This window comes from Bombina bombina, chromosome 7 (assembly GCF_027579735.1).
Source record: "Bombina bombina isolate aBomBom1 chromosome 7, aBomBom1.pri, whole genome shotgun sequence".
NCBI lineage: Eukaryota > Metazoa > Chordata > Amphibia > Anura > Bombinatoridae > Bombina > Bombina bombina.
The window spans coordinates 342819981-342840446 of record NC_069505.1 but is presented as its reverse complement, the minus strand read 5'-3'; positions in this window follow the sequence as shown (position 1 = coordinate 342840446).

Sequence of the window (20466 nt, the reverse complement as noted above, 5' to 3'; positions counted from 1 at the left end):
TGCGGCAGCATTTTGGTTTGAGTCTCTGGAAGAGACCCTTGACTCAGCGACATTAGATGAGATTTCACACAAGCTTAAAACCCTTAAGCTAGCTAATTCATTTATTTCTGATGCCGTAGTACATTTAACTAAACTTACGGCTAAGAATTCCGGATTCGCCATTCAGGCACGCAGGGCGCTGTGGCTAAAATCCTGGTCAGCTGATGTAACTTCTAAATCGAAATTACTTAACATACCTTTCAAGGGGCAGACTTTATTCGGGCCCGGTTTGAAAGAAATTATCGCTGATATTACGGGAGGTAAAGGCCATGCCCTGACTCAAGACAGAGCCAAACCTAGGGCTAGACAGTCTAATTTTCGTGCCTTTCGTAACTTCAAGGCAGGAGCAGCATCAACTTCCTCTGCTCCAAAACAGGAAGGAGCTGTTGCTCGCTACAGACAAGGCTGGAAACCTAACCAGACCTGGAACAAGGGCAAGCAGGCCAGAAAACCTGCTGCTGCCCCTAAGACAGCATGAAGTGAGGGCCCCCGATCCGGAAACGGATCTAGTGGGGGGCAGACTCTCTCTCTTCGCGCAGGCTTGGGCAAGAGATGTCCAGGATCCCTGGGCGTTGGAGATCATATCTCAGGGATATCTTCTGGACTTCAAAGCTTCTCCTCCACAAGGGAGATTTCACCTTTCAAGGTTGTCAACAAACCAGATAAAAAAAGAGGCGTTTCTACGCTGTGTACAAGACCTTTTACTAATAGGAGTGATCCACCCAGTTCCGCGGCCGGAACACGGACAAGGGTTTTACTCAAATCTGTTTGTGGTTCCCAAAAAAGAGGGAACCTTCAGACCAATATTGGATTTAAAGATCCTAAACAAATTCCTAAGAGTTCCATCGTTCAAGATGGAAACTATTCGGACAATCTTACCCATGATCCAAAGAGGTCAGTACATGACCACAGTGGATTTAAAGGATGCTTACCTTCACATACCGATTCACAGAGAACATTACCGTTATCTAAGGTTTGCCTTCCTAGACAGGCATTACCAGTTTGTAGCTCTTCCCTTCGGGTTGGCTACGGCTCCAAGAATCTTTACAAAGGTTCTGGGCTCTCTTCTGGCGGTACTAAGACCGCGAGGAATTTCGGTAGCTCCGTACCTAGACGACATTCTGATACAAGCGTCAAGCTTTCAAACTGCCAAGTCTCATACAGAGTTAGTACTGGCATTTCTAAGGTCGCATGGGTGGAAAGTGAACGAGGAGAAGAGTTCTCTCTTACCACTCACAAGAGTTCCCTTCTTGGGGACTCTTATAGATTCTGTAGAAATGAAAATTTACCTGACAGAGGACAGGTTAACAAAGCTTCTAAATGCTTGCCGTGCCCTTCATTCCATTCAACACCCGTCAGTGGCTCAATGCATGGAGGTAATCGGCTTTATGGTAGCGGCAATGGACATAGTTCCTTTTGCACGCCTGCACCTCAGACCGCTGCAATTGTGCATGCTAAGTCAGTGGAATGGGGATTACTCAGATTTGTCCCCTACGCTGAATCTGGATCAAGAGACCAGAGATTCTCTTCTATGGTGGCTTTCTCGGCCACATCTGTCCAGGGGGATGCCCTTCAGCAGGCCAGACTGGACAATTGTAACTACAGACGCCAGCCTACTAGGTTGGGGCGCTGTCTGGAATTCCCTGAAGGCTCAGGGATCATGGACTCAAGAGGAGAGTCTCCTTCCAATAAACATTCTGGAATTGAGAGCAGTTCTCAATGCCCTTCTGGCTTGGCCTCAGTTAGCAACTCTGAGGTTCATCAGGTTTCAGTCGGACAACATCACGACTGTGGCTTACATCAACCATCAGGGAGGGACAAGGAGTTCCTTAGCGATGATGGAAGTATCAAAGATAATTCGCTGGGCAGAGTCTCACTCTTGCCACCTGTCAGCGATCCACATCCCAGGAGTGGAGAACTGGGAGGCGGATTTCCTAAGTCGCCAGACTTTTCATCCGGGGGAGTGGGAACTTCATCCGGAGGTCTTTGCCCAAATACTTCGACGTTGGGGCAAACCAGATATGGATCTCATGGCGTCTCGCCAGAACGCCAAGCTTCCTCGTTACAGGTCCAGGTCCAGGGACCCGGGAGCGGTCCTGATAGATGCCTTGACAGCACCTTGGACCTTCAGGATGGCTTATGTGTTTCCACCCTTCCCGATGCTTCCACGTTTGATTGCCAGGATCAAACAGGAGAAAGCAGCGGTGATTCTAATAGCGCCTGCGTGGCCACGCAGGACCTGGTATGCAGATCTAGTGGACATGTCATCCTGTCCACCTTGGTCTCTGCCTCTGAGACAGGACCTTCTAATTCAGGGTCCTTTCAAACATCAAAATCTAATTTCTCTGAAGCTGACTGCATGGAAATTGAACGCTTGATTTTATCAAAGCGTGGATTTTCGGAGTCAGTAATTGATACCTTAATACAGGCTAGGAAACCTGTTACCAGGAAAATTTACCATAAGATATGGCGTAAATACTTACACTGGTGCGAATCCAAGAGTTACTCATGGAGTAAGGTTAGGATTCCTAGGATATTGTCTTTTCTACAAGAAGGTTTAGAAAAGGGTTTATCTGCAAGTTCTTTAAAGGGACAGATCTCAGCTCTGTCCATCCTTTTACACAAACGTCTGTCAGAAGTTCCAGACGTTCAGGCTTTTTGTCAGGCTTTGGCTAGAATTATGCCTGTGTTTAAGACTGTAGCTCCACCGTGGAGCTTAAACTTAGTTCTTAACGTTTTACAGGGTGTTCCGTTTGAACCCCTTCATTCCATTGATATCAAGCTATTATCTTGGAAAGTTCTGTTTTTAATGGCTATTTCCTCGGCTCGTAGAGTCTCTGAGTTATCAGCCTTACATTGTGATTCTCCTTATCTGATGTTTCATCCAGATAAGGTAGTTCTGCGTACTAAACCTGGGTTCTTACCTAAGGTAGTCACTAACAAGAATATCAATCAAGAGATTGTTGTTCCATCATTGTGCCCTAACCCTTCTTCAAAGAAGGAACGACTTCTGCACAATCTAGATGTAGTCCGTGCCCTGAAATTGTATTTACAGGCAACTAAAGATTTTCGCCAAACTTCTTCCCTGTTTGTCGTTTATTTTGGACAGAGGAGAGGTCAAAAAGCATCTGCTACCTCTCTATCTTTTTGGCTTCGTAGCATAATACGTTTAGCCTATGAGACTGCTGGACAGCAACCTCCTGAAAGGATTACAGCTCATTCTACTAGAGCTGTGGCTTCCACTTGGGCCTTTAAGAATGAGGCCTCTGTTGAACAGATTTGCAAGGCTGCAACTTGGTCTTCTCTTCATACTTTTTCCAAATTTTACAAATTTGACACTTTTGCTTCTTCGGAGGCTGTTTTTGGGAGAAAGGTTCTTCAGGCAGTGGTTCCTTCCGTATAGAGATCCTGCCTGTCCCTCCCGTCATCCGTGTACTTTAGCTTTGGTATTGGTATCCCATAAGTAATGATGACCCGTGGACTGACTACACTTAACAGGAGAAAACATAATTTATGCTTACCTGATAAATTCCTTTCTCCTGTAGTGTAGTCAGTCCACGGCCCGCCCTGTTTTTATGGCAGGTCTAAATTTTTAAATTATACTCCAGTCACCACTGCACCCTATAGTTTCTCCTTTCTCGTTTGGTTCTCGGTCGAATGACTGGGTGTGATGTAGAGGGGAGGAGCTATATAGCAGCTCTGCTTGGGTGATCCTCTTGCACTTCCTGTTGGGGAGGAGTTAATATCCCATAAGTAATGAAGACCCGTGGACTGACTACACCACAGGAGAAAGGAATTTATCAGGTAAGCATAAATTATGTTTTTAACCTTTGGCAATCCTACAAGATCCAGGACAGTTTGGAGTGCACTTCTGGGGACCAATTTTAAAAAGGGACATTGCAGAATGAAAAAAGTTCAGAGAAGGGTCACAAAACTAATAAGGGGAAAGGAGGATTTAAATATGAATAGAGGTTAGCCAAATTGAGCCTGTGATATGATTACTTAAAGGGACACTGAACCCAAATTTTTTCTTTTGTGATTCAGATAGAGCATACAATTTTAATCAACTTTCTAATTTACTCCTATTATCAAATTTTCTTCGTTCTCTTGCTATCTTTATTTGAAAAAGAAGGGATCTAAGCTATTTTGTTGGTTTAGACCACTGGACAGCACTTGCTTATTGGTGGGTGAATGTATCCACCAATCAGCAAGAACAACCCAGGTTGTTCACCAAAAATGGGCCGGCATCTAAACTTACATTCTTGCATTTCAAATAAAGATTCCAAGAGAATGAAGACATTTTTATAATAGGAGTAATTAGAAAGTTGCTTAAAATTACATGCTTTATCTGAATCGCAAAAGAAAAAAATTGGGTTCAGTGTCCCTTTAATATAAAGATATTCAAGACCCATATACAGAGTTGGCAGAAGCACTGTTGATTCTAAGGTAGTTGTTTGTGACAAAAGGTCACACTTTAAAGGGACATTAAACCCAAAAATGTTCTTTGATGATTCAGCTAGAGAATACAATTTTAAACAACTCTCTAATTTACTTCTATTATCTAATTTGCTTAATTCTCTTGATATTCTTTATTGAAAAGCATATCTAGATAGACTCAGCAGCTGCTGATTGGTGGCTGCACATAGATGCCTTGTTTGATTGGCTGAACCATGTGCATTGCTATTTCTTCAACAAAGGAAATCTAAAGAAAGAAGCAAATTAGATAATAGAAGTAAATTGGAATGTTGTTTAAAATTGTATTCTCTGTCTGAATCATGAAAACATTTTTGGGGTTTAATGTCCCTTTAAGGCTAGAGGAAAGTCAATTTCATATCCAGCAAATGTAAACATTTTGTTCACAGTAAAAGTAATGATGGGCCCGATCCGATATGCAGCGTCGCCCGCAGAAGCCGGCGACGACAAATTTTGCGCTGGTTTGGTATCCTATATACGGCGTAACATAGAAGTTACGCTCGTATATTTCACCCTTCGGCCGTAGTTTTTTGGACCATAGAGTGATATACCAAACACACGCAGTTTGTTATCCAATATACAGCGTAAGGACTTTAAAAATGGAGAAATCTTACTCCATTTTCACCTTGCCACAAAATGCAGGCGTAGTAGGCCTTACGCTGAGTATTGGAGCACCGTAACTCCATAAACTACCTGCAAAATAAAACCTAACGCATGCACAATGTCTATCTACCTGTCAACCGCAATCCCCCGCCGCAATCCCTAATAAAGTGTTTAACCCCTAAACCGCTGCTCCCGGACCCCGCCGCAAACCTATATTATATGTATCACCCTCTAATCTGACCCCCCTACACCGCCGCCACCTATCTTACATTTATTAACCCCAATCTGATCCCCCTACACCGCCGCCACCTACATTAATTATATTACCCCCTACCCCGCCCCCACCTACATTAATTATATTACCCCCTAATGTAAGCCCCCTACCCCGCCGTTACCTATTTTAACTATATTAACCCCTAATCTGAGCCCCCTACACCGCCGCCACCTATATTAAATTTATTAACCCCTAATCTAATCACCCTACACCGCCACCACCCATATTAAATTTATTAACCCCTAATCTAATCACCCTACACCCCCTGCCACCCATATTAAATTTATTAACCCCTAATCTAATCACCCTACACCGTCGCCACTTATATTAAATATTTTAACCACTAAACCTAAGTCTAACCCAAACACCCCCTAACTTAATTATTATTGAAATAAATCTAAATAATATTAATATTATTAACTAAATTATTCCTATTTAAAACTAAATACTTACCTATAAAATAAACCCTAAGATAGCTACAATATAATTAATAATTACATTGTAGCTATTTTAGGGTTTATATTTATTTTACAGGTAACTTTGTATTTATTTTAACTAGGTACAATAGCTATTAAATCGTTAATAACTATTTAATAGCTACCTAGTTAAAATAATTACCAAATTACCTGTAAAATAAATCCTAACCTAAGTTACCATTACACCTAACACTACCCTATCAATAAATTAATTAAATAAACTACAATTATCTCAACTAAAATACAATTAAATACACTAATCTGTATAACAAAAAACAAACAAACACTAAATTACAAAAAATAAAAAAAGATTACAAAAATTTTAAGCTAATTACACCTAATCTAAGCCCCCTAATAAAATAAAAAGCCCCCCAAAATAATAAAATGTCCCTACCCTATACTAAATTAAAAAAGTAATCAGCTCTATTACCAGCCCTTAAAAGGGCCTTTTGCGGGGCATTGCCCCAAAGTAATCAGCTCTTTTACCTGTAAAAAAAAGAACAACCCCCTCCATTACAACCCACCCAATCCCCCCTTAAAAAAATCTAAGTCTAACCCCGAAGTCGTCCTTACCTGTCCTGAAGACCGGCGGAGAAGGTCCTGTTCCAGGCGGTGAAGTCTTCTTCCAAGCGGCGACCTCTTCTTCTTCCAGGAACCAGCCGGCGCAAAGCGGAGGAGTTGAAGACTGATGACCGCGGAGCTGAAGACCGTCCACTCTGGAACTGAAGACCGGTGACGCTGGAACTGAAGACCGGAACCATGGAGCGTGGAGGATCCTCTTCATACGATCTCCGCCGTACACTGAATAGGAATTCAAGGTAGGCGATTAAAAATGGCGTCCCTTGAATTCCTATTGGCTGATTTGAGCCTTCAAATTCAAATCAGCCAATCGAATGAGAGCTACTTTAATTCTATTGGCTGATTTGAATAGCCAATAGAATTACAGTAGCTCTTATTCTATTGGCTATTCAAATCAGCCAATAGAATTAAAGTAGCTCTCATCTGATTGGCTGATTTGAATTTGAAGGCTCAAATCAGCCAATAGGAATTCAAGGGACACCATTTTTAATCACGTACCTTGAATTCCTATTCAGTGTACGGCGGAGATCGTATGAAGATGATCCTCCACGCTCCATGGCTCCGGTCTTCAGTTCCAGCGTCGCCGATCTTCAGTTCCAGCATCGCCGGTCTTCAGTTTCAGAGTGGACGGTCTTCAGCTCCGCGGTCATCGGTCTTCAACTCCTCCGCTCCGTGCCGGCTGGTTCCTGGAAGAAGAAGAGGTCGCCGCTTGGAAGAAGACTTCACCGCCTGGAACAAAACCTTCTCTGCCGGTCTTCAGGACAGGTAAGGATCACTTGGGTGTTAGACTTAGGTTTTTTTAAGGGGGGATCGGGTGGGTTTTAGAGTAGGGGTGTGTGGGTGGTGGGTTTAATGGGGGGGGGGGTGTTCTTTTTTTTACAGGTAAAAGAGCTGATTACTTTGGGGCAATACCCCGCAAAAGGCCTTTTTAAGGGTTGGTAATAGAGCTGATTACTTTTTTAATTTAGTATAGGGTAGGGAAATTTTATTATTTTGAGGGGCTTTTTTATTTTATTAGGGGGCTTAGATTAGGTGTAATTATCTTAAAATTCTTGTAATCTTTTTTTATTTTTTGTAATTTAGTGTTTGTTTTTTTTGTTATATAGATTAGTGTATTTAATTGTATTTTAGTTGAGATAATTGTAGTTTATTTAATTAATTTATTGATAGGGTAGTGTTAGGTGTAATGGTAACTTAGGTTAGGATTTATTTTACAGGTAATTTGGTAATTATTTCAACTAGGTAGCTATTAAATAGTTATTAACTATTTAATAGCTATTGTACCTAGTTAAAATGAATACAAAGTTACCTGTAAAATAAATATAAACCCTAAAATAGCTACAATGTAATTATTAATTATATTGTATCTATCTTAGGGTTTATTTTATAGGTAAGTATTTAGTTTTAAATAGGAATAATTTAGTTAATATTATTTAGATTTATTTCAATAATAATTAAGTTAGTGGGTGTTAGGGTTAGACTTAGGTTTAGTGGTTAATATATTTAATATAGGTGGCGGCGGTGTAGGATGATTATATTAGGGGTTAATAAATTTAATATTGGTGGCGGCGGTGTAGGGGGCTCAGATTAGGGGTTAATATAGTTAAAATAGGTGGCGGCAGGGTAGGGGGCTCACATTAGGGGTTCATATAATTAATGTAGGTGGCGGCGGGGTAGGGGGCTCAGATTAGGGGTTAATATAGTTAAAATAGGTGGCGACGGGGTAGGGGGCTCACATTAGGGGTTAATATAATTAATGTAGGTGGCGGCGGGGTAGGGGGCTCGCATTAGGGGGTAATAAATTTAATATAGCTGGCGGCGGGGTAGGGGTCTCAGATTAGGGGGTAATAAATTTAATATAGCTGGCAGCGGTGTAGGGGGGAAAGATCAGGGGGTTATACATTTAATGTACCTAGCGGCGGGATCCGGGAGCGGCGGCTTAGGGGTTAATACTTTTATTGTTAGAAGTGAGAGGGGGGATTGCGGATAGAGGGGTATACGTGTTGGGATGATGTTTGGGAGGCGTGTTAGACAGTAAAGGGAGATTTTATACTTTAGTTAGTTTTTTTATGCGGCAGCAGTTTCTAAAGTGCCATAAGTCACTGGCGACTCCAGAAATTTGTACTTACGCTTATTTCTGGACATCGCTAGTTTGTCAGACTTACGGCACTTTAGGAACTGTCGGCGCCGTATATTTGATAGCTCGATGTGCGAGCTGAAACTACGGGCGGCGCAGGTTTCCACGCTTGCACCGAAACCTGCGCCGTATATCGGATTGCGCCCCAAATTGTGGAACACTTTGCCTAAGGGGGTAGTGAATGGCAATACCTTAGATACATTTAAAAATGGCTGAGATACATGTCTGGCTAAAAACAGAATTCATTGATATGATTGCTTCTGTTAAATAAGTAGGGTTCTAATTGTTTAATGTAAGTTCAATTTGATGGACTTTTGTTTTCTGTCAACCTTATCTACTATGTTGCTATGTTACTACATGCATTTTTATTAGGGTATCAATGACCATACAGTGAATATAAAAAGTCTACACGTCCTTATGAAATTGCAGGTTTTTTAAAATGTAGAGACGGGAATAACAGCGATGTAAATGTGTAAAAAAGACATTTTTTTCATCTGTAATGTGATCTTTCAACAAACAAAAATCCAGAGAAAAAAACAAACAAATAGCTCAGCACCCTGAGGGGTGCTCTTGCAGTGTTCATGTCTGTAGGTAAATAGCAAACACCTGCCATCAATGAAAGTAAAACTACTTAATAGCAAATTAAAGTCATTTGTTGCAGTAGGATTTGCTTGAATGTTTGGGTCCGCAAATAGTTGCCAAAGAAACGGCAAGGGCTAATTGCTAAAAAGTACCATTAAGGAGAGGGATATAAAAGAATCTCAAAGTTACTGGATATACCACGGAGAACTGTCAATAAGTGGACAAACTATGGCACCAAAAACATTGCAAAGATCAGGACAAACCTCCAAAGTTGATGAGAGGATGAGGACAAACTTATCAGGCAGGCCACCAGGTGGCCAACAGCAACACTGAAGGAGCTACAGGAATTTCCGGCCGGTGACTTTCAATCCTTGTATGTGACCACCATCTCTTGTATTCTGTATATGTCTGGGCTATAGGGTAGGGAGGCAAGATGGAAACCCTGTCTTACAAAAAGGAACATCAAAGCCCTTCTAAATTATGTCAAAAGAGTCACTTCAAACCATGTGTGAAAATTATTATGGTCTGACGAGACAAAAGTTTAACTTTTCAGCCTAAATTGTAAAAGATGCAAAGCCAATAAAGCTCATCATCCAAAGAACACCATACTGACTTTGAAGCATGGTAGAGGTAACATCATGCTTTGGGCTTCTTCTCCTCAGCTGGGCTAGGGGCTCTTGTCAATATAGATGGGATAATGCATAGCTCCAAATATCAAGATATTTTGGCATAAAACCAACTGGCCTCTTTCAGAAAGGTAAAGATGAATTTCACATTCCAACATGAAAATGACCCAAAGCACACATCCAAGTTGACCAAGAAAAGGAAAATCAAACCCTTGGAATGGCCCAGCAAAAGCCCAGGGGGTCAATCTACTAAAGTGCGAGCGGACATGATACGATGTAGCGTATCATGTCAGCTGCACATCGATAAATGCCGACAACATACGATGTCGGCATTTATCATTGCACCAGCAGTTCTTGTGAACTGCTGGTGCAATACCGCCCCCTGCAGATTCGTGGCCAATCGGCCGCTAGCAGAGGGTGTCAATCAACCCGATCGTATGCAAACGGGTTAATTTCTGTCCGCCGCCTCAAAGCAGGCAGACAGGTTATGGAGCAGCGGTCTTTAGAAAACACGGGGCATCAAGCTCCGTACGGAGCTTGATAAATTGACCCCCAGACCTCAATCCCTTCAAAAACCTGCAGAATTACCTAAAATGAGGAGTACACAAAAGATCCTGTCACAATTTGAAAGAAGTTGAAGAGTGGGATAAAATTCCTACGTTTTCTTGTGTTAATAGAGGCTTATTTACAAAGACTTACTGCTGTAATACATGCAAACAAATGCTTCCACATTGGGTAGACTTATGCAATCAGTGTTGTAGTTTTTTTAAAATTTAAAATGTTTGTTGGTAGATCCCATTACAGATGGAAAAAGTCTGACATTTACATTGTTATTTTGTTCTTTACATTTCAAAAACCTGCAATTTCATAAGGGTGTGTAGACTTTTGATACCCACTGAAGGATTATACATTGTATAAAACCACACTCATTTGTAGACTATATAATCATGGTTTTATTTAATCAGACATCCACATCTATACATTTGCACAGACAAAAAAATCTTTAATTTTGTCCTTTATCCAACCTGGGATAATTCAGAATTTGTTGACAAAAATCTTTCCAGCATTTACTATGCATAACATTTTCAGAAATCACATAATCAATACATGTTTATTAAAAAGACAATTTAAAAGTACAGTACTTGAATTTCAAATAAGTTGTAAAAAAAATTCTGCCATTTTTTCTCTGCCATTTTCCATCCCACTTCATCATGTGACAGCCAACAGCCAATCACAAAATATTTCTATGTATATTCTGTGAATTCTTGCACATGCTCAGTAGGAACTGGTACCACAGAAATTGTGCATATAAAAATATTGTGCACATTTAGATCATGGAAGTGAACTGAAAAGTTGTTCAAAATTGCGTGCTCTGAATCATAAAAGTTTAATTTTGGCTTTAGTGTTAGTGTTACTTTAAATAAAATAAATTACAATACAAAATTAGTGATTTATTTTTGTATATGTTGGAATACAAATGCACATGTCCATTTACATGTAATATATTTTCATCTTCACAATATTATAATTTCCAAATCGAGTTTTTATTGCACACACTTTTTTATTTTTTATAATTCTAGTTTTTTCTTTTACTTGAGATCCTCCTATATATGGTATAGGCCGCACTTTTTCCCCCTAATGAAAATCTTTAAATTAGGGGTGTGGCCTATAATTGGATGCGGCCTATAATCGGATGTTATTTGCAGTTTTTGCATCAGCGTGTGTGCTATGGACCAATGGGTATGACGGTATTTTAAATTATACATAACTTACATATATGCACAAACTAACAAACAATACAAATCTGTACAGCAACCAATAAACCAATATACAGTTCTTACTTAAAGGGACATGAAACTATTTTTTTTTCTTTCATGATACAGGTAGAGCATATTATTTTTAGCAACTTTCCTATTTACTTCTATTTTTAAATTTGCTTCATTCTCTTGGTATTATTTGTTGAATGAGCAGCAGTGCACTACTGGGAGCATATATGTGCAGCCGCCAATAAGCAGGCAGCTTCCAGTAGTGCATTGCTGCTTCTGAGCCTACCTTGGTATGCTTTTCAATAAGGGATAATATGAGAGCAAAGTAAATTAATAATTTAAGAAAATTGAATTGCATGCTCTATCTAAGTCATTATAGTTTAATTTTGATTGCACTGTTCATTTAAAGGGATAGTAAAGTTCAAATTAAACTTTCATGATTCAGATAGGGCATGTAATTTTAAACAACTTTCTAATTTACTTTTATCAGATTTGCTTTGTTCTTTTGGTATTCTTAGTTGAAAGCTAAACCTAAGTAGGCTCATATGCTAATTTATAAGCCCTTGACAGCTTATCTGAATGCATTTAACAGTTTTTCACATCTAGAGGATGTTAGTTCATGCGTTTCATATAAATAACATTGTGCTCACGCACATGGAGTTATTTAAGAGTCAGCACTAATTGCCTGAAATGCATGTCTGTCTAAAGATCTGAGATAAAGAGGCAGTCTGCAAAGGCTTAGATACAAGATAAGGCTGCACATATATGCCTCTACCCTACACTAAATTACAAATAGCCCTTAAAAGGGCCTTTTGCGGGGCATTGCCCCAAAGTAATAAGCTCTTTTACCTGTAAAAAAAAGTACAAATCCCCCCAACATTAAAACCCAACACCCACACATACAACCCTACTCTAAAACCCACCCAATACCCCCTTAATAAAACCTAACACTAACCCCTTGAAGATCACCTTACCGGGAGAAGTCTTCACCCAACCGGGCTGAAGTCCTCAATGAAGCCGGGAGAAGTCTTCATCCAAGCCGGGCGAAGTGGTCCTCCAGATGGGCAGAAGTCTTCATCCAGATGGCATCTTCTATCTTCATCCATCTGGTGCGGAGTGGGTCCATCTTCAAGACATCCGACATGGAGCATCCTCTTCAATCTATGGCTAACACAGAATGAAGGTACCTTTAAGTGACGTCATCCAAGTTGGCGTCCCTTCAATTCCGATTGGCTGATAGAATTCAGCCAATCGGAATTAAGGTAGAAAAAACCCTATTGGCTGATGCAATCAATCAATAGGATTGAAGTTCAATCCTATTGGCTGATCCAATCAGCCAATAGGATTGAGCTTGCATTCTATTGGCTGATTGGATCAGCTAATAGGATTGAACTTCAATCCTATTGGCTGATTGCATCAGCCAATAGGATTTTTTCTACCTTAATTCCGATTGGCTGATAGAATTCTATCAGCCAATCGGAATTGAAGGGACGCCATCTTGGATGACATCACTTAAAGGTACCTTCATTCTATGTTAGCCGTCGATTGAAGAGGATGCTCCGCATCAGGTGTCTTCAAGATGGACCCGCTCTGTGCCGGATGGATGAAGATAGAAGATGTCGTCTGGATGAAGACTTCTGCCCGTCTGGAGGACCACTTCTCCCGGCTTGGATGAAGACTTCTTCCAGGTTCATTGAGGACTTCGGCCCTGTGGGGTGAAGACTTCTCCCGGTAAGGTGATCTTCAAGGGGTTAGTGTTAGTTTCTCCAACATTGGTGTGTCCGGTCCACGGCGTCATCCTTACTTGTGGGATATTCTCTTCCCCAACAGGAAATGGCAAAGAGTCCCAGCAAAGCTGGTCACATGATCCCTCCTAGGCTCCGCCCACCCCAGTCATTCTCTTTGCCGTTGCACAGGCAACATCTCCACGGAGATGGTTAAGAGTTTTTTGGTGTTTAAATGTAGTTTTATTCTTCTATCAAGTGTTTGTTATTTTAAAATAGTGCTGGTATGTACTATTTACTCTGAAACAGAAAAGGATGAAGATTTCTGTTTGTAAGAGAAAGATGATTTTAGCAGACAGTAACTAAAATCGATTGCCGTTTCCACACAGGACTGTTGAGATGAAGTAACTTCAGTTGGGGCAAACAGTTAGCAGTCTTTTCTGCTTAAGGTATGACTAGCCATATTTCTAACAAGACCATGTAATGCTGGAAGGCTGTCATTTCCCCTCATGGGGACCGGTAAGCCATTTTCTTAGTTAAACATAAAAGAATAAAGGGCTTCAAAAAGGGCTTAAAAACTGGTAGACATTTTTCTGGGCTAAAACAATTGCTTTACTAGGCATATTATGCAGATTCTAACTAATTATTGGTATTATAATCTTGGGGAACGTTTAGAAAAACGGCAGGCACTGTGTTGGACACCTTTTTCAGATGGGGGCCTTTCTAGTTATAGACAGAGCCTCATTCTGGGACTGTATAGGGGTTAAATGTAAAAACGGCTCCGGTTCCGTTAATTTAAGGTTTAAAGCTCTGAAATTTGGTGTGCAATACTTTTAATGCTTTAAGACACTGTGGTGAAATTTTGGTGAATTTTGAACAATTCCTTCATACTTTTTCACATATTCAGTAATAAAGTGTTTTCAGTTTGAAATTTAAAGTGACAGTAACGGTTTTATTTTAAAACGTTTTTTGTGCTTTGTTGACAAGTTTAAGCCTGTTTAACATGTCTGTACCATCAGATAAGCTATGTTCTATATGTATGAAAGCCAATGTGTCTCCCCATTTAAATTTATGTGATAATTGTGCCATAGTGTCCAAACAAAGTAAGGACAGTAATGCAACAGATAATGATATTGCCCAAGATGATTCTTCAAATGAGGGGAGTAAACATGATACTACATCATCCCCTACTGTGTCTACACCAGTTATGCCCACACAGGAGGCCCCTAGTACATCTAGTGCGCCAATACTTATTACCATGCAACAATTAACGGCTGTAATGGATAACACCATAGCAAATCTTTTATCCAAAATGCCTACTTATCAGAGAAAGCGCGATTGCTCTGTTTTAAACACTGAAGAGCAAGAGGACGCTGATGATAACTGTTCTGACATACCCTCACACCAATCTCAAGGGGCCATGAGGGAGGTTTTGTCTGATGGAGAAATTTCAGATTCAGGAAAAATTTCTCATCAAGCTGAACCTGATGTTGTGACATTTAAATTTAAATTAGAACATCTCCGCGCACTGCTTAAGGAGGTGTTATCTACTCTGGATGATTGTGACAATTTGGTCATTCCAGAGAAATTATGTAAGATGGACAAGTTCCTAGAGGTTCCGGTGCCCCCCGACGCTTTTCCTATACCCAAGCGGGTGGCGGACATAGTAAATAAAGAGTGGGAAAGGCCCGGCATACCTTTTGTTCCCCCCCTATATTTAAGAAATTATTTCCTATAGTCGACCCCAGAAAGGACTTATGGCAGACAGTCCCCAAACAAACGCACTACTATTCCTATCGAAGATAGTTGTGCTTTCAAAGATCCTATGGATAAGAAATTACAGGGTTTGCTTAAAAAGATTTTTGTACAGCAAGGTTACCTTCTACAACCAATTTCATGCATTGTTCCTGTCACTACGGCAGCGTGTTTCTGGTTCGAGGAACTAGAAAAATCGCTCAGTAAAGAATCTTCGTATGAGGAGGTTATGGACAGAGTTCAAGCACTTAAATTGGCTAACTCTTTTGTTTTAGATGCCGCTTTGCAATTAGCTAGATTAGCGGCGAAAAATTCAGGGTTTGCTGTCGTGGCGCGCAGAGTGCTTTGGCTAAAGTCTTGGTCAGCGGATGTGTCTTCCAAGACAAAATTGCTTAACATTCCTTTCAAAGGTAAAACATTATTTGGACCTGATTTGAAAGAGATTATTTCAGACATCACTGGGGGAAAGGGCCACGCCCTCCCACAGGATAGGTCTTTTAAGGCTAATAATAAGCCTAATTTTCGTCCCTTTCGCAGAAACGGACCAGTCTCTAATTCTGTATCCTGTAAGCAAGAGGGTAATACTTCACAACCCAAACCAGCCTGGAAACCAATGCAAGGCTGGAACAAGGGTAAGCAGGCCAAGAAGCCTACCACTGCTACCAAAACAGCATGAAGGCATAGCCCCCGATCCGGGACCGGATCTAGTGGGGGGCAGACTTTCTCTCTTTGCTCAGGCTTGGGCAAGAGATGTTCAGGATCCTTGGGCGCTAGAAATAGTTTCTCAAGGTTATCTCCTGGAATTCAAGGAACTACCCCCAAGGGGAAGGTTCCACAGGTCTCAATTATCTTCAAACCAAATAAAGAGACAGGCATTCTTACATTGTGTAGAAGACCTGTTAAAGATGGGAGTGATACATCCAGTTCCAATAAGAGAACAAGGAATGGGATTTTATTCCAATCTGTTCATAGTTCCCAAAAAAGAGGGAACATTCAGACCAATTTTGGATCTAAAGATCCTAAACAAATTTATCAGGGTACCATCGTTCAAAATGGAAACTATTCGAACGATCCTACCTACTATCCAGGAAAATCAATTTATGACTACCGCGGATTTAAAGGATGCGTACCTACATATTCCTATCCACAAGGAACATCATCAGTTCCTAAGGTTCGCTTTTCTGGACAAGCATTACCAGTTTGTGGCACTTCCATTTGGATTAGCCACTGCTCCAAGGATTTTCACAAAGGTACTAGGGTCCCTTCTAGCGGTTCTAAGACCAAGGGGCATTGCAGTAGTACCTTACTTGGACGACATCCTGATTCAAGCGTCGTCCCTGTCAAAAGCAAAGGCTCATACGGACATCGTCCTAGCCTTTCTCAGATCTCACGGATGGAAGGTGAACAAAGAAAAAAGTTCTCTGTCCCCGTCAACAAGAGTTCCCTTCTTGGGAACAATAATAGATTCCTTAGAAATGAGGATTTTTCTGACAGAGGTCAGAAAATCAAAACTTCTAAGCTCTTGTCAAGTACTTCATTCTGTTCCTCGTCCTTCCATAGCGCAGTGCATGGAAGTAATAGGATTGATGGTTGCAACAATGGACATAGTTCCTTTTGCACAAATTCATCTAAGACCATTACAACTGTGCATGCTCAGACAGTGGAATGGGGATTATACAGACTTGTCTCCGACGATTCAAGTAGATCAAAAGACCAGAGATTCACTCCGTTGGTGGCTGACCCTGGACAATCTATCACAGGGAATGAGCTTCCGCAGACCAGAGTGGGTCATTGTCACGACCGACGCCAGCCTAGTGGGCTGGGGCGCGGTCTGGGAATCCCTGAAAGCTCAGGGTCTATGGTCTCGGGAAGAGTCTCTTCTCCCGATAAACATTCTGGAACTGAGAGCGATATTCAATGCTCTCAGAGCTAGCAAAGGCCAAATTCATAAGGTTTCAGTCAGACAACATGACGACCGTTGCATATATCAATCATCAGGGGGGAACAAGGACTTCCCTGGCGATGAAAGAAGTGACCAAGATAATTCAATGGGCGGAGGATCACTCCTGCCACTTGTCTGCGATCCACATCCCAGGAGTGGAAAATTGGGAAGCGGATTTTCTGAGTCGTCAGACATTCCATCCGGGGGAGTGGGAACTCCATCCGGAAATCTTTGCCCAAATAACTCAATTATGGGGCATTCCAGACATGGATCTGATGGCGTCTCGTCAGAACTTCAAGGTTCCTTGCTACGGGTCCAGATCCAGGGATCCCAAGGCGACCCTAGTAGATGCACTAGTAGCACCTTGGACCTTCAACCTAGCTTATGTATTCCCACCGTTTCCTCTCATCCCCAGGCTGGTAGCCAGGATCAATCAGGAGAGGGCCTCGGTGATCTTGATAGCTCCTGCGTGGCCACGCAGGACTTGGTATGCAGACCTGGTGAATATGTCATCGGCTCCACCATGGAAGCTACCTTTGAGACAGGACCTTCTTGTTCAGGGTCCATTCGAACATCCGAATCTGGTTTCCCTCCAACTGACGGCTTGGAGATTGAACGCTTGATTTTATCAAAGCGTGGGTTTTCAGATTCTGTAATAGATACTCTGATTCAGGCTAGAAAGCCTGTAACTAGAAAAATTTACCATAAAATATGGAAAAAATATATCTGTTGGTGTGAATCTAAAGGATTCCCATGGAACAAGATAAAAATTCCTAAGATTCTATCCTTTCTACAAGAAGGTTTGGAGAAAGGATTATCTGCAAGTTCTCTGAAGGGACAGATCTCTGATTTATCTGTTTTACTTCACAAAAGACTGGCAGCTGTGCCAGATGTTCAAGCATTTGTTCAGGCTCTGGTTAGGATCAAGCCTGTTTACAGACCTTTGACTCCTCCCTGGAGTCTAAATCTAGTTCTTTCAGTTCTTCAAGGGGTTCCGTTTGAACCCTTACATTCCGTAGATATTAAGTTATTATCTTGGAAAGTTTTGTTTTTGGTTGCAATTTCTTCTGCTAGAAGAGTTTCAGAGTTATCTGCTCTGCAGTGTTCTCCGCCCTATCTGGTGTTCCATGCAGATAAGGTGGTTTTGCGTACTAAGCCTGGTTTTCTTCCGAAAGTTGTTTCCAACAAAAATTTTAACCAGGAGATAGTTGTACCTTCTTTGTGTCCGAATCCAGTTTCAAAGAAGGAACGTTTGTTACACAATTTGGACGTAGTCCGTGCTGTAAAATTCTATTTAGAGGCTACTAAAGATTTCAGACAAACATCTTCCTTGTTTGTTGTTTATTCTGGTAAAAGGAGAGGTCAAAAAGCGACTTCTACCTCTCTTTCCTTTTGGCTTAAAAGCATTATCCGATTGGCTTATGAGACTGCCGGACGGCAGCCTCCTGAAAGAATCACAGCTCACTCCACTAGGGCTGTGGCTTCCACATGGGCCTTCAAGAACGAGGCTTCTATTGACCAGATATGTAAGGCAGCGACTTGGTCTTCACTGCACACTTTTGCCAAATTTTACAAATTTGATACTTTTGCTCCTTCGGAGGCTATTTTTGGGAGAAAGGTTTTGCAAGCCGTGGTGCCTTCCATTTAGGTGACCTGATTTGCTCCCTCCCTTCATCCGTGTCCTAAAGCTTTGGTATTGGTTCCCACAAGTAAGGATGACGCCGTGGACCGGACACACCAATGTTGGAGAAAACAGAATTTATGCTTACCTGATAAATTACTTTCTCCAACGGTGTGTCCGGTCCACGGCCCGCCCTGGTTTTTTAATCAGGTCTGATGAATTATTTTCTCTAACTACAGTCACCACAGTATCATATGGTTTCTCCTATATATATTTCCTCCTGTCCGTCGGTCGAATGACTGGGGTGGGCGGAGCCTAGGAGGGATCATATGACCAGCTTTGCTGGGACTCTTTGCCATTTCCTGTTGGGGAAGAGAATATCCCACAAGTAAGGATGACGCCGTGGACCGGACACACCGTTGGAGAAAGTAATTTATCAGGTAAGCATAAATTCTGTTTTTTTTTGGGGGGGGGGGGATTGGGTGGGTTTTAGAGTAGGGTTGGTTGTGTGGGTGGTGGGTTTTAATGTTGGGGTGAGATTTGTACCTTTTTTTTTTACAGGTAAAAGAGCTGATTACTTTGGGGCAACGCCCTGCAAAAGGCCCTTTTAAGGGCTATTTGTAATTAAGTGTAGGGTAGGGCTTTTTTATTTTGGGGGGCTTTTTTATTTTGTTAGGGGGATTAGATTAGGTGTAATTCGTTTAAAAATCTTGTAATTTGTTTATTATTTTCTGTAATTTAGTGTTTTTTGTACTTTAGATAATTTCATTTAATTGTATTTAATTGTTTTTAATTTAGGGAAATATTTTAATTGTAGTGTAGTGTTAGGTGTAATTGTAACTTAGGTTAGGTTTTATTTTACAGGTATTTTTGTATTTATTTTAACTAGGTAGTTATTAAATAGTTAATAACTATTTAATAACTATTCTACCTAGTTAAAATAAATACAAACTTGCTTGTAAAATAAAAATAAACCCTAAGCTAGCTACAATGTAACTATTAGTTATATTGTAGCTAGCTTAGGGTTTATTTTATAGGTAAGTATTTAGTTTTAAATAGGAATTATTTAGTTAATGATAGGAATTTTATTTAGATTTATTTAAATTATATTTAAGTTAGGGGGGGTTAAGGTTAGACTTAGATTTAGGGGTTAATAACTTTAGTATAGTGGCGCGACGTTGGGGCGGAAGATTAGGGGTTAATAAATGTAGGTAGGTGTCGGCGATGTTAGGGACGACAGATTTGGGGTTAATATTTAACTAATGTTTGCGAGGCGGAAGTGCGGCGGTTTAGGAATTAATATATTTATTATAGTGGCGGCGATGTCCGGTTCGGCAGATTAGGGGTTAAAATGTTTATTTTCGTGTTTGCGATGTGGGAGGGCCTCTGTTTAGGGGTTAATAGGTAGTTTATGGGTGTTAGTGTACTTTTTAGCACTTTAGTTAAGAGTTTTATGCTACGGCGTTGTAGTGTAAAACTACTGACTTTAAAATGTGGTACCAGTCTTGACAGGAGAGGGTCTACCGCTCACTTTTAGGCAGACTCATAATACCGGCGCTATGCAAGTCCCATTGAAAATATAGGATACGCAATTGACGTAAGTGAATTTGTGGTATTTCCAAGTCTGGCCAAAAAATTGAGCGGTACACCTGTACCTGCAAGACTCGTAATACCAGCCGGCGTTAAAAAAGCAGCGTTGGGACCGGCCAACACTGCTTTTTAAGCCTAACGCACAACTCGTAATCTAGCCAAATGTTTTTCATTCATAAATGCTAGAAATAAGGATACTGCTAAATTGTGGTTATTTAAGGGACATTTTTAAATAAAAATAAAATGTCCTGAGGCGGAGCGTGCGGTCTCCTAAGATGG